Source organism: Bos grunniens, chromosome 9 (assembly GCF_055505025.1).
Source record: "Bos grunniens cultivar Pamir isolate PY7600 chromosome 9, Bosgru_T2T1.0, whole genome shotgun sequence".
Taxonomy (NCBI): Eukaryota; Metazoa; Chordata; class Mammalia; order Artiodactyla; family Bovidae; genus Bos; species Bos grunniens.
Window position 1 is genome coordinate 77,689,595 of NC_141173.1, and position 14,789 is coordinate 77,704,383.

Consider the following 14,789-nt stretch of genomic DNA (forward strand, 5'->3'; position numbering starts at 1 on the left):
AATTTTGACAATAATTCTCCACAAAAGCAGCTATCCGACCTCTCTAACTTTTCCAAAATACATAGCTGACATATGGCATATTACTCTCAACTGACGACCAACTCTTCAAGTTTCAGTTTTAAATGTTTGAAAATAAAAAGGCACTGACCTTACAATAGGTTATCATTCTCCTACTTAGTAAAATTCATGTGATAAACAATTATATTTTATTAAAAATAACTGGAACTTTTAGAAACAAATGTACCATCTATTCTTCTTCATAAACACTGTGCATACAATAGGGTCAAAAGTTTCTGCAACTAATAGATTATTACCCAGTCATTTAAGGTAAATCATAAAATGACATACTAAGTAGGAAAGGGCATGATCCATAATTTTGACCACATAAATACAAACTTTAAAACAACCAGATATATAAAGATTCTACCAGCAAGTTTGCTAGGTAAGATTGCGAATATGGGTTATTTCTCTTTACTCTCCAGATTATATTTAATGTGGTTATACTACTTTTCTTTAAAACAATAATTTTTGTTTGCCTTTTTAAAAAAAAAAAAAAGCATGACGCCTTTTAGGGATTGTTCTAATAATTCAACAAATATTTCTTGACTGGCTACTACAAGTATCAAACTGTGCTCAGCCACTCAGTTGTGTGGGGCTCTTTGGATTGTAGCCCACAGGGAACCTCTGTCCATGGGATTTTTCAGGCAAGAATACTGGAGAGGGTTGCCATTTCCTTCTCCAGGGGAATCTTCCCAACCCAGGGATCAAACCTATGTTTCCTGCACTGGAAGGCAGAATCTTTACTGCTGAGCTATTGGGGAAAAGAGAATTTAGGTTACAAAATTAAATTATAATCCCAAAAGGTGTATTAATATCTATTATACAGACATCACAAAGTCACCCTAAAACAAGCACTAAGTAACCTTATCTCAGCTTCTCAAAAATCCAAATTCTTGTACAAAGAGAGCATATTTAGTCTAATTTAGTCTATTTTCTTTTTCCCAACACATTCAAAGGAAGATTAAGGTACCTGAGATGTTGTGATACTAAGTCAGAAGTAAAGTATTTAGTAGAATTGCAAAGAAGTACCTATCAATGGTTCAGCATATCACAATAACAATAACCATTTGTTTACTTGCACTAGGAAAGACGACATTTTTGCTATGACTGATCATCATGGGAGGAAGTTCCTGTTTCTGTCACTAAGGGGCATCACTTCTGTGTAAATTTAAAAGGGCAAAGAGGATAAAGAGGCAGGTTTACATTAAGAGAACTACGGGGAAAAGGAGGGTGAGAGTTAAGAATGAAGAGCACACAGCCAGGCAGCATATGAAGGCATTGTGTTATGGTTATTGTGCCCACTGGGAACCCCCTCAGGGATCATTATACATCTCAGATACTTTTATTTATAACCCAAAGCATCTAAAATACACCAGGTAAGAGCTAGATAAAGGGAAGACCTAAAAGGGGATCACGTGTAGTTTGTTTATCCCTACTACATCTGTTTCAGGTGCCTGTGAGATTTTCAGGGGGAGATACCCTGGTAACAGAACAAAGAGGCAGAGTTCAGAAGGGAGTACATTGAGGAGCTGTGCTCCATCCTGGCAAGCAGACAGGAGGTCATGACTGAAGCTGGGGGACCAATAAATGAGACTGCCAGCAAGCCCAGAGTGACAAAAGGAAACCTAACAGGCAGGTATAAAAAGGAGCTTATGAAAGAGAAAGTGGGAAAAAATAGCAGCAGAAAGTGGGAAACCAAAGGTGGGACAAGGCTTTGGAAGGTGCGAGCAAGCTTTAACGGAAACAATCATTGCACACACAGATTTACATACAAGGTGTTATGAGAAGCCACCTAAACTCCCAAGAATAGATAAAAGTAATTATGGAATAGCCATATGAGAAAAATATGTAGCCTTTAAAATTCACTTATAGGATTAATGTTATGAAAGCAAAAAGCAGAACACAAAGCAGCATATACATAAGCATAACCCAATTCTATTATAATATATACATAAAAATGGTAGTGAATATGCCAGCATATATTTCTGGGTGCTGAGATTAAGGGATATTTCTATATTTATATACATGAGGCTGTATGTACTCCAAAAATATATAATATTATTTAATCAGAAAATTGATAATAAATAATTTCTAAAAAGAAGCAGCAGAACCCCCAAAAATGGGGGGGGGCGGAATATGATCTATGTTTTACAATTATGTTTTGTTACTTGAACAGTTATAGGGATGAGGTAGGATAAAATCCAGTTAGCAATGGGTTAAGGAATAAACAGGAGGAATTTAAGTAGAAAGAGAAGTACAAAACAGGTTAAGATATTTGGCTTTAAAGAAAGTAAGTTTAGAAGGGTACTTTTGCTTCTCTTAAGTCTCAGAGCTAGTTCAGTAGAAGAGACACTAGAAATCAGGTCTTTTGATTCCAAATCCAAAGTTCTTCCCAGGATGTAAGGCTGAAGTGGGGAGTGGGATGGGGTAGAAGAGCAAGGAGAAATACTATGCTTCTACTGTAGCAGACATAACAAAATTTTAAAAGTCTGTATGCCAAGCTGCCGCCTCAAGAAAGATGTTTTGAAAAGAGCAGATAAAAAGAATCAGAGGCAATAAATGCGATTATTCCTCTACAGCTCCTCCCGCCGGCATCCCTTGCGAGACTCATCCTGTGGCCCAAGTCAGGCATGTGTGTCGCTGTGTGAACACTGGAGAGGAAGAAACACGTTATGACATAAATTTACAAAAATAATACCTGAAAAAACAATCTAAAGAGGCCTATCAGGATTGAAATTACCAAGAAGTCTAAATTACTATCACAATCTGTGAATTAAGACAAAATCTGTCTCTAGAGAAATATTTGGAATAAATTCCTAGAAGGAGACCTGCTGGACCGAACTATCAGTTTATTTTAAAATGCATAACCTATCGCCAATTGCCTTTCCAAAAGGTTACTGAAACTTATTCTTTCACAGTCAGTATGAGAATGTTTCTCATCATCTGTCATTTCATCTTTTTCTCCAGCAACTTGAAAAGCCACTCACATACTTAGATGTATTTATATTTGACCTCCTGTGTTACACAGCTCTACATAACTATTCCTGGATCTGTAACATTCTTTTTTTTTTGTCATCTCTACTTTATTTTTTAAAACAATTTTAAATTGGGATATAGCTGCTTAACCTTCTTTTAAAACTACTTTAGCTTTATAATATTTAAATACCTGGAGTAAGGTTAGCCCAACCTTTGCTTTTTGTTCTTGTTTAGAATTTCCTTTGCTATTCTCATGTTACTTAATCTTTCAAATAATCTTTAAAATCACTTATCAAAATAAATGGAGATTTTAACTGGGACAGCAATTTTCACGTACAGTCTGGTTTCTAACTTTAACAAGACCACTTCACTGTTTTATCATTAAGGGCACTGTTGGCTAATACTGTGCAATACCTTTGTTAAGAAACTATTTAGCTAGTTCTACTATTCTAATAGTTTTGTTTGGGGCCTTATATTTTAAAAAACCACAGAGATGTTAGTTTTATTATGTCCATTTTGGAGCAGAAAATGAAAAGATGGTTAATTTTTCTCTTTGGCCTTATTAATATTAATAGTTCTATTAATAGAGTTCCTAACATCAAACCACCCTTTGATCCCTAAAATGAATTTCATTTAGTCATGGTGCATTACATTTTCAAATAATATTTATATAAAATTTTAACCACAATCTTAAAATGACTGTTAAAAAAATATTATATCTGAAAGGTATGGAATTGATATTAGTTGGCTTCGTAAGCACAATTAGCAAGCTTTTTTCCTGCTCTAAAATACTTTAAATAGATTAGGAATTCCATAATCCTTAAAGATTTAGAAGACAGTTCACCAATGACAGAGGGTGGGCATCTCTGATATACAACTCATTTTCTTCCATGTTACTGGGAATAAACTAGGTTTTCTATCTCTAAAATATTTGATAATTTCCAAGAAAATCATTTATCACCTCCAGATTTAGAAAGTTATTATTAGTTCAACATTATTCAAAGGAGTCTCACTTTTTTAATTGCCTCTTTATGGTAATTTTCCCTTATTCGAAATCATGCATATTTGTGCAAAAGCTCACACAGCTATCTGATCATGAAAACCACTTAAAGTCCCTAAGATACAGAGTCCCACACCCTTCCCTTTAGATTCTAACTCATTTAGGAAACCCAGGGCCAGCGAGTGATTGCTGGTACACTACTGACAGCTACTGAAAATGATGAACCTTTATTTTATTAACATTACAAAATGTATATGCTCATGGTAAAAGAAGTGAGATATACTTACAATACAGAATTAAAAGTTCTTATAAGCCTCATCAAAAGTAACAATTTTTTTATGTTCTTCCAATTTTCTCTACACATATACAAACATATGAGCACACATACTTCACACACACTTTTTACCCATGTAGGGTCATACTATATATGATTTTTTTCTACATAATACTATTCAAAGATCTTTTTATATCAGCATAAATAGTTCTCTTTCATTTTTTTTTTTTTAACACAGCATTCCATTGCATGGATATTCCTATTGCAAATTAACCAGCCCCTTACTGATGAACATTTATGTTTTTCCAGCTTTATATTACAAATAATGCCATAAACATTCATGTGCATATATCTATCTTTGTACACTTGTACAACTGTAGAACAAATCTGTAGAGATAGAATATGCTTTAAAATGTAACACAGTCAAGTACTGTAACTCTGAGTAACTGTAACATCTTACTGAAGGGCACAGAATCCTGGCTGCCTGGGGTTTTTTCCCAGGAAAAGATAAAGTAGATTGTAGTTTGCTTTAATACCTACAGAGATTACTGCAGTTAGGCAATCATTCTATATCATTCATACAGTATTTGAGGAAGTTATATAATTTTAATGTGCCTCAGTTTCCTCATATGTAAACTGGGGAAAAGAATATACTGTCTCATATGGCACTTACAACAAGGTCTGGTCCAGGAATATCATTATTATCACTTTTTACTTACTATCCTGATCATAATGTACTTAATTTAGTCAGGGATGTCAAAGACTAAATCATTCTTGAAAACCACATTTTCCTGAGAGCTGAGAGCTAACGCCTATAAGCACCAAATTGGGTTTTATTATAATTTCTGAAGAATAGTCTTTAAATTCTAAAATACAGGGTGCCCTCATGCCTTCACAAGTATTTTGAACTTGTGGCTTAAGACAATACACCAAACACACAAATTAATCTCCTTTCCTTTCAGGTATCTTTTTTAAGTAAGGGATTTCATAAAAATAAACAAGAGGAAAAGGGGAACAAAGAACTGAGAGGAAATTTAAGGAAAATATAGCAATTAGAAAGCAGATGGGGCTTCCCTGGTGGCTCAGTGGTAAAGTATCTGCCTGCCAGTGCAGGAGACACAAGTTCAATCTCTGGTCCAGGAAGGTCCCACATGCCACAGAGCAACTGAGCCCACGTGCCACAACCACTGAACCTGTGCTCTAGAGCCCGGAAAAAGCAACTACTGAGCTCACGTGCTGCAGCTTCTGAAGCCCACATTCTAGACCCCGAGTTCTACAACAAGAGAAGCCACTGCCGTGAGAAGCCCACACACCAGAGTAGCACTCCGCTAGCCGCAACTAGAGCAAAGCCTGCACGGCAACGAAGACCCAGCACAGCCAAAAATAAACGAATAAATTTAAGAAAAGCAGGTGCCATACCTAATGAAGTAGGATAGAAGAAGTCAGTGCCAAGAATATCCATGGAGGTAAGAATCATTTTGGCCTGCAAAATGCAGGGACTCATCTAGAAATGCTAGTTATGACAGAGTGAGACTGGAACAGATGAAGTTCCCTATCCCTACAGTTGCTCATAGAATATTACCAACTAGACTTTACCCTCCAAGTAAAAACAAAGGCAAGAAAAACTAACAAAAGCAAATATCAAGGAAGTACTAGGACTGCTGACATAGACAGGAGTTGTGGCCCTAGAGAAAAGCTTCTGTTTCTAGCATTTAGCAACCCAATTAAAAAGAACATCTGACCCACTCCTCCTAAAGTGAGGCAGCCTTCTGAAGTGTTATTTCCCATTATACAGTGCTCAGTTTTTCTACTGCCTCTAAGATCAACAACCAACTGAAGAAAGCCTACAAAATGGAAGAGAACTGCCAAAGTTACAAACAGGGAAAATAAAACTCTGAAAGACATAATTCAAGGAAGAAAGGTCACTTAAAAATATTCCAGAGTGTATCTTCTGGGAGATTTAAGATAATACTGCCTCACCCCCAAAACAAGAACAGGACAGCAATGATACTATGAAAAAGGAAAAATCAGAGAATAAGAGGTACTGAAATACAGCTGGTGCCTGGTATCCACAGGGGACTGGTTCTAGGACCTGTCAGGGAGACCAAAATGCAAGGATGCGTCCAGTCCTATAGCTGGCCCTCTGCACCCCTGATGATGCAGAACCCACACATACCAAGAACCAACTGTACACTTGTTGGAAAAAAATCTGCACATTACTAGACTTGCAGAGGTCAAACCCATGTTGTTCAATGGTCAACTGTATACAAAGTTTAGTAAAAATTTGAGAAGATTAAAAAAAATACTTTTTTCTCCAGAAGCAGGAAAGGGAGAGGCGAATTAGAAAATATGAGAGAAAAGAAACAAAGACGATTAACCTAGATGGGCCAAATTTTTATTAAAATGATATCTACAAATAATGCAGAGGAAGGAGAAAAGTGATAATGAAAGAACAAGAGATTTACCCCAAAGCTAAAGGACAGAGGTTTTCAGATTGCAAGAGTCTACTGAGTGCTCAACATAATAAGTTCAAGAATTCCTATACACATGATTACTGTGTAACTTCAGAAATCGTAAGAGCAGCCAAAACAGGCATAGGGCAGAGAGATAAGGAAGACTGCTTCAGAAAAAAATATTAACTGGACTAGCATCAGACTTCTCACTGGTAATACTGAAAACCAGAAAGCAATAGAGCAATATTCTCAAAGTTCTAAGAAAAAGCATTTTCAACCTAGAATTCTGTATCCAGTATCAAGATGATAACAAAAACAGATACTTTCATAGATGAAGAAATTTTAATAAGTTTATCTCCTACAAACTCTTTCTTGGGAAAATGGCGTTATTTAGCAAAATCTGGAGTGAGGGCATACACAAAAAAAGTAGATACACACCAAGAAAACAGAGAAATAACATTGCAACGGAGAACGGCTATGCAACTGGCCTAAGCTGTAACCAGTTCAGACAGAGTAAACTGACAGAATGCTCTAAGAGGAACATTTCAGAAAAAATAAAGAATGGATATGAAAGCAACAGTGCAAGAAAAAAACAGAAAGGCAATTGAGAAAGTAAAGGAATGTAATCACAGTACAACGCCTGGAACAGAAGTAAAAATATTTATATCATATTGTAAAGACCTTTTTACATTGAATTTTTAGATTCTTAAGTCAATCTAAAGTCAAAACATTAAAATTAAGAATTAATGTTCTCAATATCAAGTGTGTAAAAGTAGAGCAACAAGTTAAGAGAGGGAAGGATAAGAGAAGGTGAGGGGGAAAGACACCAGCTTCTGGGTATTGGTCTACGTGAACAAACCAGAAAAGTCAAGAACTCTTTGGATATGTAGGAGAACAGAGATCATAGAGAAAACTGCTGCTACCCAAACTGGAGACCAAGAAGGAGCAAATACAGAGAATCACAACTTACTAGAAGAGAAACCCATCAACATCAACTTCTCTAAAACCAGTGCCAAGGAAGGGAAGACTGAACTGTCCTTGATGAACTTCTGTAAGCTCAGTGCACACAAATCTGAGAGAGAAAACTACAGGGGGACCTAGTCATACAGGGGCTTTACCTCCAGGAGAAACCTCCACCAGGTTCTCAGAGTGAACGTGGGAGAAAAACCTAGTGCTTTTAGGAGGCGGAGGGGGAAGGAACCATCCTGAAATCCACCAAAGCATTCTGCTCTTAACAAGGCCCGTCCTCAGGAGAAACTATTTAACCAGAGCCCAACCTGCCCAGTATTTATCAGAGCCTAAGTGGCCTGGGAGAAGGGAAATGCCATTCTATCCATCCTGTCCCACCGAAGAAGAGAGGAGGGAATACGGGTGGGACTGAGAAGCAATTATGAAGTTCACAGGTTCACTGAAAGACTGAGACAGAATCATAAGACTACAGAATGCTTTGCTTCCTCCCACACCTCACCACCACATTACTAAAGAAGTATTTATGGTAGCCCATTAACCCAACACTTCATGTCATGCTATCCAGAAAAAAAATTACGAGACATACTAAAAAGCAAAAAAAAAAAATCACACTTTGAAGGAACAAAGCAAGCATTAGAATCAGACTCAGATACGGCAGAGATGTTGGAATCATAGGCCAGGAACTTAAAACTATGATTAATATGTGAACAGTTCTAATGGATAAAGTAGACACCATGCAAGGACAGACAATATAAGCAGAGAGATGGAAATCCTAAAGGGAAAAAAAAGCTGGATATTTAAAACACTATGGAAGAAATAAAGATTGTCTCTGATGGGATTATTAGCAGAGTGGACATGGCTGAGGAAATAATCATCAATTCGAGCTTAAGGATATCTCAACAGGACCTCTAAAACTGAAAAGCAAACAGGAAAAAACAGAATATTTGAAAACTGCAGGACAACAAAAGATATGACATATGTGTAATAAGGTGAATAAAGAGAATAAAACAGAAGAAATATTTGAAACAATAATAAGTTTCCCCCAAATTAATGCCAAAAATGGAACCGCTGAACCAGGAAGCTAAGAGAACAGAAAGCAGGATATATGCCAAAAAAAAGTACACCTAGACCCTCTACAAAAATTAACTCAAAATGGATCACAGATCTAAATGTAAAGCACAAAATTATAACACTCATAGAAGATAACATATGCATGTATTCAGGACCCTTGAGAAAAGCAGAGTTTTTTTTCCTTCACCTAATAGGATAACACACTACAGTGTTTGTTTTGTTCTGTTCTTTTTAGTGATTTATGACTTCTGCCTTTTTGCCAAGCTATCGTTTCTGCTCCATCAGTAGTCGTTCCAGTTGCTGCCTTTCTACTTTGAATGCCATTGTTTAGAAATGGAACCAACCTTTTAATACTGTAGAAAACAAGAATAAACAGTTCTTTAACAGTAACTCGAAGAGCTCTCCAATGAGCAAAAAGGACACAAACATCATTTTTTACTTCCGATATACAAAGTATGGAGGTGGTGGTGGGGCTAACATTATTGAGCACAAACAATGCTAAGCACAGTGCTAACTACTCAAGGTGTTCCCATCTAATTCGGAAAATAATGGAGTAGAATTAGTATTATTCCCATTTTACAGAAGAAGAAAAAGAATCAGACTGGCTAAGGCCAGCCAACTCAAAAGTGGGCAGGAGCTATAATTCAAAGTCATGCTTTTAATCTTCTACCAAGACTTGCTGTCCACTGTCCTTTTCCTGGAATAATGCTGGCTACCTCAGAGCAAGTGCCCCCAGTAAGTCCTAAAAGTCCAGAATGCCTAGTACACAGTGACAGTGAAAGAGTAGTTTAAATGCATTAGGAAGGCTTTTTAATCCTATGCTCATAACATTGGGTACAGGGAATGCTAACAACAGAGATATATGGAAGTTATTTGAGAAGTTCAGCTTGAATACATGAGCTGAATTATAAATAGAAAAATGCAAAAAAAAAATGGAATAAGAAATATATTGAAACTATACATAATACTGAGAATCAATACATAATCACTGAGAATACTGTTAAAATTCTCTCCAAAATGAAATCTTATGAATGTTTAATATAATAAAATACAATAGAAAGAAGATCCTCCCTTTAAAGTCATCAAGTTAAAATTAAGAAGGTGATTCTATTGCTTTCATTTTTATAAACATTCTTTAGTTTAAATTGGGCTGGGTCAGCGGACAAGCTGTTTTTGTTGGCTTAAAAGCCCAGACAGTTTGGTCTACCTATACACACACCTGCTACCAAGTCAGTCTAACTTTTATTGTTCCACTAACTTGCTAGACTTGTCTCCACACCTCTCTGTGACTCATTAGCTTTACTGACATGGGAATGCTTGTAATGGAGACTCAGGTTTACTACAAATTAGTGGAAAATAGGGAATAATTATACTGAGTACTTATTATCAGGAAGACTGTTTACTTGCTGTCCCACTTAATACTCAGAACAATCCTCTAATGTTGGCCACCATTATCCCCAGTTCACAGGAAAGGAAACTGAGGCAAGTAAGTGGCAGTCAGGATTCAAATCCAGATTAGTCTGAGCCCAAAGGGTTTCCGTTCCCAGGTGCCTCTGAGGCATAGTTAAACAGAACTCTTAACAATGGCATGTTTATGGGGCAGCAGTTCCAAATGTATTCCAAAGAACACCAGTCAAGTTAAAGGCTCTGCAGCTGAATAAATTGATGTATTACAGTCTCCTTGGAGACTTCACAATGCATTTTAAGCCCATAAGAGGCACTAAAAAAATCCTACAGCCTAGGAACAAACCTCCTTTTGGTTTAGGATCTATTAAAATGTTTTCAAACTAGTGGTCCATAATCAGATACTCTATTATTAACACACTTTGGGAATGAATGCTATAAGACTCCACCCAGAGCAGTGATTTTCAAACTCTTCTGGTATAAGGATCCCTTATACATGCTTTAAAAAGTTATGGAGGACTTACTCAAAGCTTTTGTTTTTGTGGGTTGTATTTACTGATATTTACCATGTTAGAACTTAAATCGGAAAATTAAAAAATACATACCTATGAATTTCTGTAAACACAAGAATAATAAAACTCATACTTATGAATTTCTGTAAACACAAGAATAATTTATGTAAACACAAGAATAATACAAGAATAATAATTTTCCATCATGTAACTTAAAATTTTATGAAAATAACTTTTTCCCCAAATTAAAAAAAATGAGAAGAGTACAATGTTTTATAAATATATATACAAATTTCCTCAATGTCAAGCTTACAACAACATTAATGTCTGTTTCTATATCTGATTTACTGCAATATGTTGCTTTGTTGAAAGCAGTAACATTCCAACTTCACATAGATATGTGTTGGAAAACAGAGGACAATTTACATAGTCTTTTCAGATAAACCTGGTATTTTTTGATACTACACCAAAACTCTACAAGTGGTAGTTGCTTAAAGGTTAGCTGCAATACAGAATCCAAAGCCACACTCATAAAGTTTTCTGCATACTCTTACGTTAAAAGTCCACTGATGTATCTGGTCTATTGCATCCCATATTGCCCCATATGTAACCTATTGGTTCATCGAGTCATGCAGATCTTCCAAATGTTGACACGTTTACAAAATATTAAAAAATTACATTTGTTAATATCACCATTGGTCTCATAAGAAAGGTCATTAAACACTGCGAAGCAGTCAAACACATGATTGCAGGTAAATTCCAATATCCTAATTTCTGCAGAAAGTTTGAATTTTATATCATTAGTAACAAATAGTAACAGCTGTTTCCCTTAAGTGACACTCATACTTTCTTCATTTTCAAGAAAATCTTTGCCCAAAACCCAAGTAAGCTGTTTCTTCAAGAAAAACGATGCTCCATAAAAACAAAAAAGAAAAAAAAAGTCAGGATAGGCCACAATTCAAACAGTAAAATAAGTACTTCTCAAGACAGTCATCACTTTTCAGTATCCAGCAAATGTGGTTTATGCATACTTTCCACTGCATCACATAAGATACTAAAAAGATATATACTAAAGGATGAAGATTTTTTTAATTAATTTTTTCTACATACAGAACATTTTAAAGTGAAACTGATGTTTTGCCTGTATGTCAGTAAAGAATACAATACTATTACAGTTGCTAAGTCATGCCCAACTGTGACCCCATGAACTGCAGCATACCAGGCTTCCCTGTACTTCACTATCTCCCGGAGCTTGCTCAAACTCATGCCACTGAGTCAGTGATGCGATCCAATCATCTCATCCTCTGTTGCCCCCTTCTCCTCTTGCCCTCAATCTTTCCCAACATCAGGGTCTTTTCCAATGAGTCAGTTATATTGACAACTTCTTCTGCATTATGAATGAAAACATCAGCACAGCAAAAGAAAAAAAAAAGGGGGGCAGCAGGGAGGAATAACACTATTATTATGAAAACATATTTTAACCTCACAGACCAGGGCTCTAAGACCAAACTTTGAGAAATGCTATTAGAGAGCACACTCTCTATATGGTAGTGATTGCTCTGATGTCAATGCTATACACTCCCTGCCCTAGAGCAGCCACTGAAAACATGTCTACAGGTGCAAGCAAGTATACCATAAATTAGTGAAGCTGGCCAAATTCGGGGATGTAGTGAGCTAAGACAGAGAAGGCAATGGCACCCCACTTCAGTACTCTTGCCTAGAAAATCCCATGGAAGGAGGAGCCTGGAAGGCTCCAGTCCATGGGGCCGCTAAGAGTCGGGCACAACTGAGCGACTTCACTTTCACTTTTCACTTTCATGCACTGGAGAAGGAAATGGCAACCCACTCCAGTATTCTTGCCTGGAGAATCCAGGGACAGAGGAGCCTAGTGGGCTGCCGTCTATGGGGTCGCACAGAGTTGGACACGACTGAAGCAACTTAGCAGCAGCAGCAGCAGCAGCGAGCTAAGATGAGCAGGTGTGACAGGAGCAGCTGCTATTCAGCTCTAGCTAACTGTTGCTATAGAAGAACATCTGTCAAATGATGCAATCTTCAGATTTTTCTAAAGCTAGAAGACTAGAATATTCCATGATACTGTTCTCACTTTTAAATTCAGATAATTTTTTTAAAATATGCAGATCAACTAGAACACCTGGACTACCTACTACACACAATGTCTCAGAGAGTATTCTACAGTTACTACTAGAAAAATGGCATAAAATAAATGGCAAAAACTGCAGTAATGTTCCTTCAGATCCTCTAGCAAGCAAGGTGGAAAAAGGTGAGAAGGATTTTCATGAAAGATAATCATATATACAGATGTTATTACATATTATAATCCTACTAATGGTCCTTGAGTGTTTTAGCTCTAGAAATACTACAGTGAGATTCTGAAGCCCCTCTAAATTATTCTCAGGTTATTAATGAATACAATGGCTTAATATAATATTTCATTATCTAGCAAGAGACTCAAACGACTGAGACAAGTGAAGAGTAACCAAGGGAAATGAATGATCTCATCCTTCCCTGACCTGTGTGTGTCAGGTCCAGTCCTTACACAACCCACAGTATAACATACAAGAATTCTAAAACACCCTTCCTCCTTTCCTTCAATAAGTCAAGACTGCTCCCGCTTCAAGGACTTTGCACTTGCCGCATCTTCAGTTTGTCTGCCTCTCAGATCTTTGTTTGGCTACTTCCTGGGTCACTCAGGTCTCAAAGTGCAATTTCAGGGTTTACCACGAATACCCTACTGTTCACTTATTTATTGCCAACATCTTCCAAACAAGTCAGTCTCCAACAAACAAGGAAGATCTCTTCTATTTCTAGCACTTAGACCAACTCCTGAGGCACAGTACCAATATATGTTTTTTGGATGGATACATGAATGAATGAATGAAATATTTTTGAATCAATTTTGCTGCAGTGTCTTTCCACTTCTACACAGACTACAGGATTAAAAATCTTAAAGTACAGCTCCAAATAGTGAATATTATATGTAAAGAACAAACTCATTTAAGTCTAGCTCATAAGATTCTCTGTAAAGTAGTCCCCAACTGTCCTCCCATTCCTACTTTGGTCAGCCTACACTGGGCTCACCTATCTGCATACTTTTGCTTCTCTATCTCACCAGATCACTCTCTAACCTATGTCTGCCTGTTAAAATTATACCCTTCCTTCACAACCCATAGTAAGAACCTCCTTCCTATAATATTTTCTATCCTTTCTACACCATAAACAAGAAAACTAGTGCTTTCTTTGTACTAGCATTCCAGCTTCTATTATACCATTTGAATGACTTACCTGTGTAATTAGGTTAACACTATTGACACTTCCTCCCTCCATTAAACTCCTTGAGGGCAGAGACCATGACTTAGTCACAACTGGAACCCACTGAAAGATAAGGCACTGTATTTTGCCAGAGTAGACAGTGCTGAGAGAAGGCAATGGCATCCCACTCCAGTGCTCTTGCCTGGAGAATCCCAGGAACGGGGGAGCCTGGTGGGCTGTTGTCTATGGGGTCGCACAGAGTCAGACACGACTGAAGCGACTTAGCAGCAGTAGCAGCAGCAGCAGACAGTGCTGAATGGAACTGCTCTCCCATGGTGCTCACATCCTCCGAACATCGAATTCATTCTGTTAGTCTTCATTTGAATTAAATTTTTCTTACTAGATCATTTTTACCTTTTCTTTAAAAATTAAACATTTTCTAATAATAAACATGCTTGCTTTGTTCAATGCAGTTTGAATTACACATGATCCATGCATGTTTGCATATCATCTTTGCTGCAGTACACTGTGGCAAGTAGAAAGGTTAAGAAAAAAAAAGTCAATGGCAAAGAAGATAGGGGCACAAGTCAAAGCCCAATCATTCCAACATGACAATATCTTTCACTTTTTTTTTTTTCTTTGACAATATCTTTCAAATACTTCTGTCAACAGAGTATGTTTCGCTTGTTTACAAGAAAGGTAGACACATCAATCTCTAGTATTTTCCTTTGTTACAAGAACAATTTAAATACTTAGCATAGTCCAACAATATGGGAAACCCACCCGTCACTAGACTCATG

General features: G+C 36.9%; 1 protein-coding gene across 11 annotated transcripts in view; it reads right to left on the bottom strand.

Annotated features, from left to right (window-relative positions):
* Window positions 1-14,789, bottom strand: part of REPS1 (RALBP1 associated Eps domain containing 1) — a 90,408-nt gene that overhangs the window by 48,769 nt on the left and 26,850 nt on the right. The gene's annotated exons all lie outside the window — the stretch shown is intronic.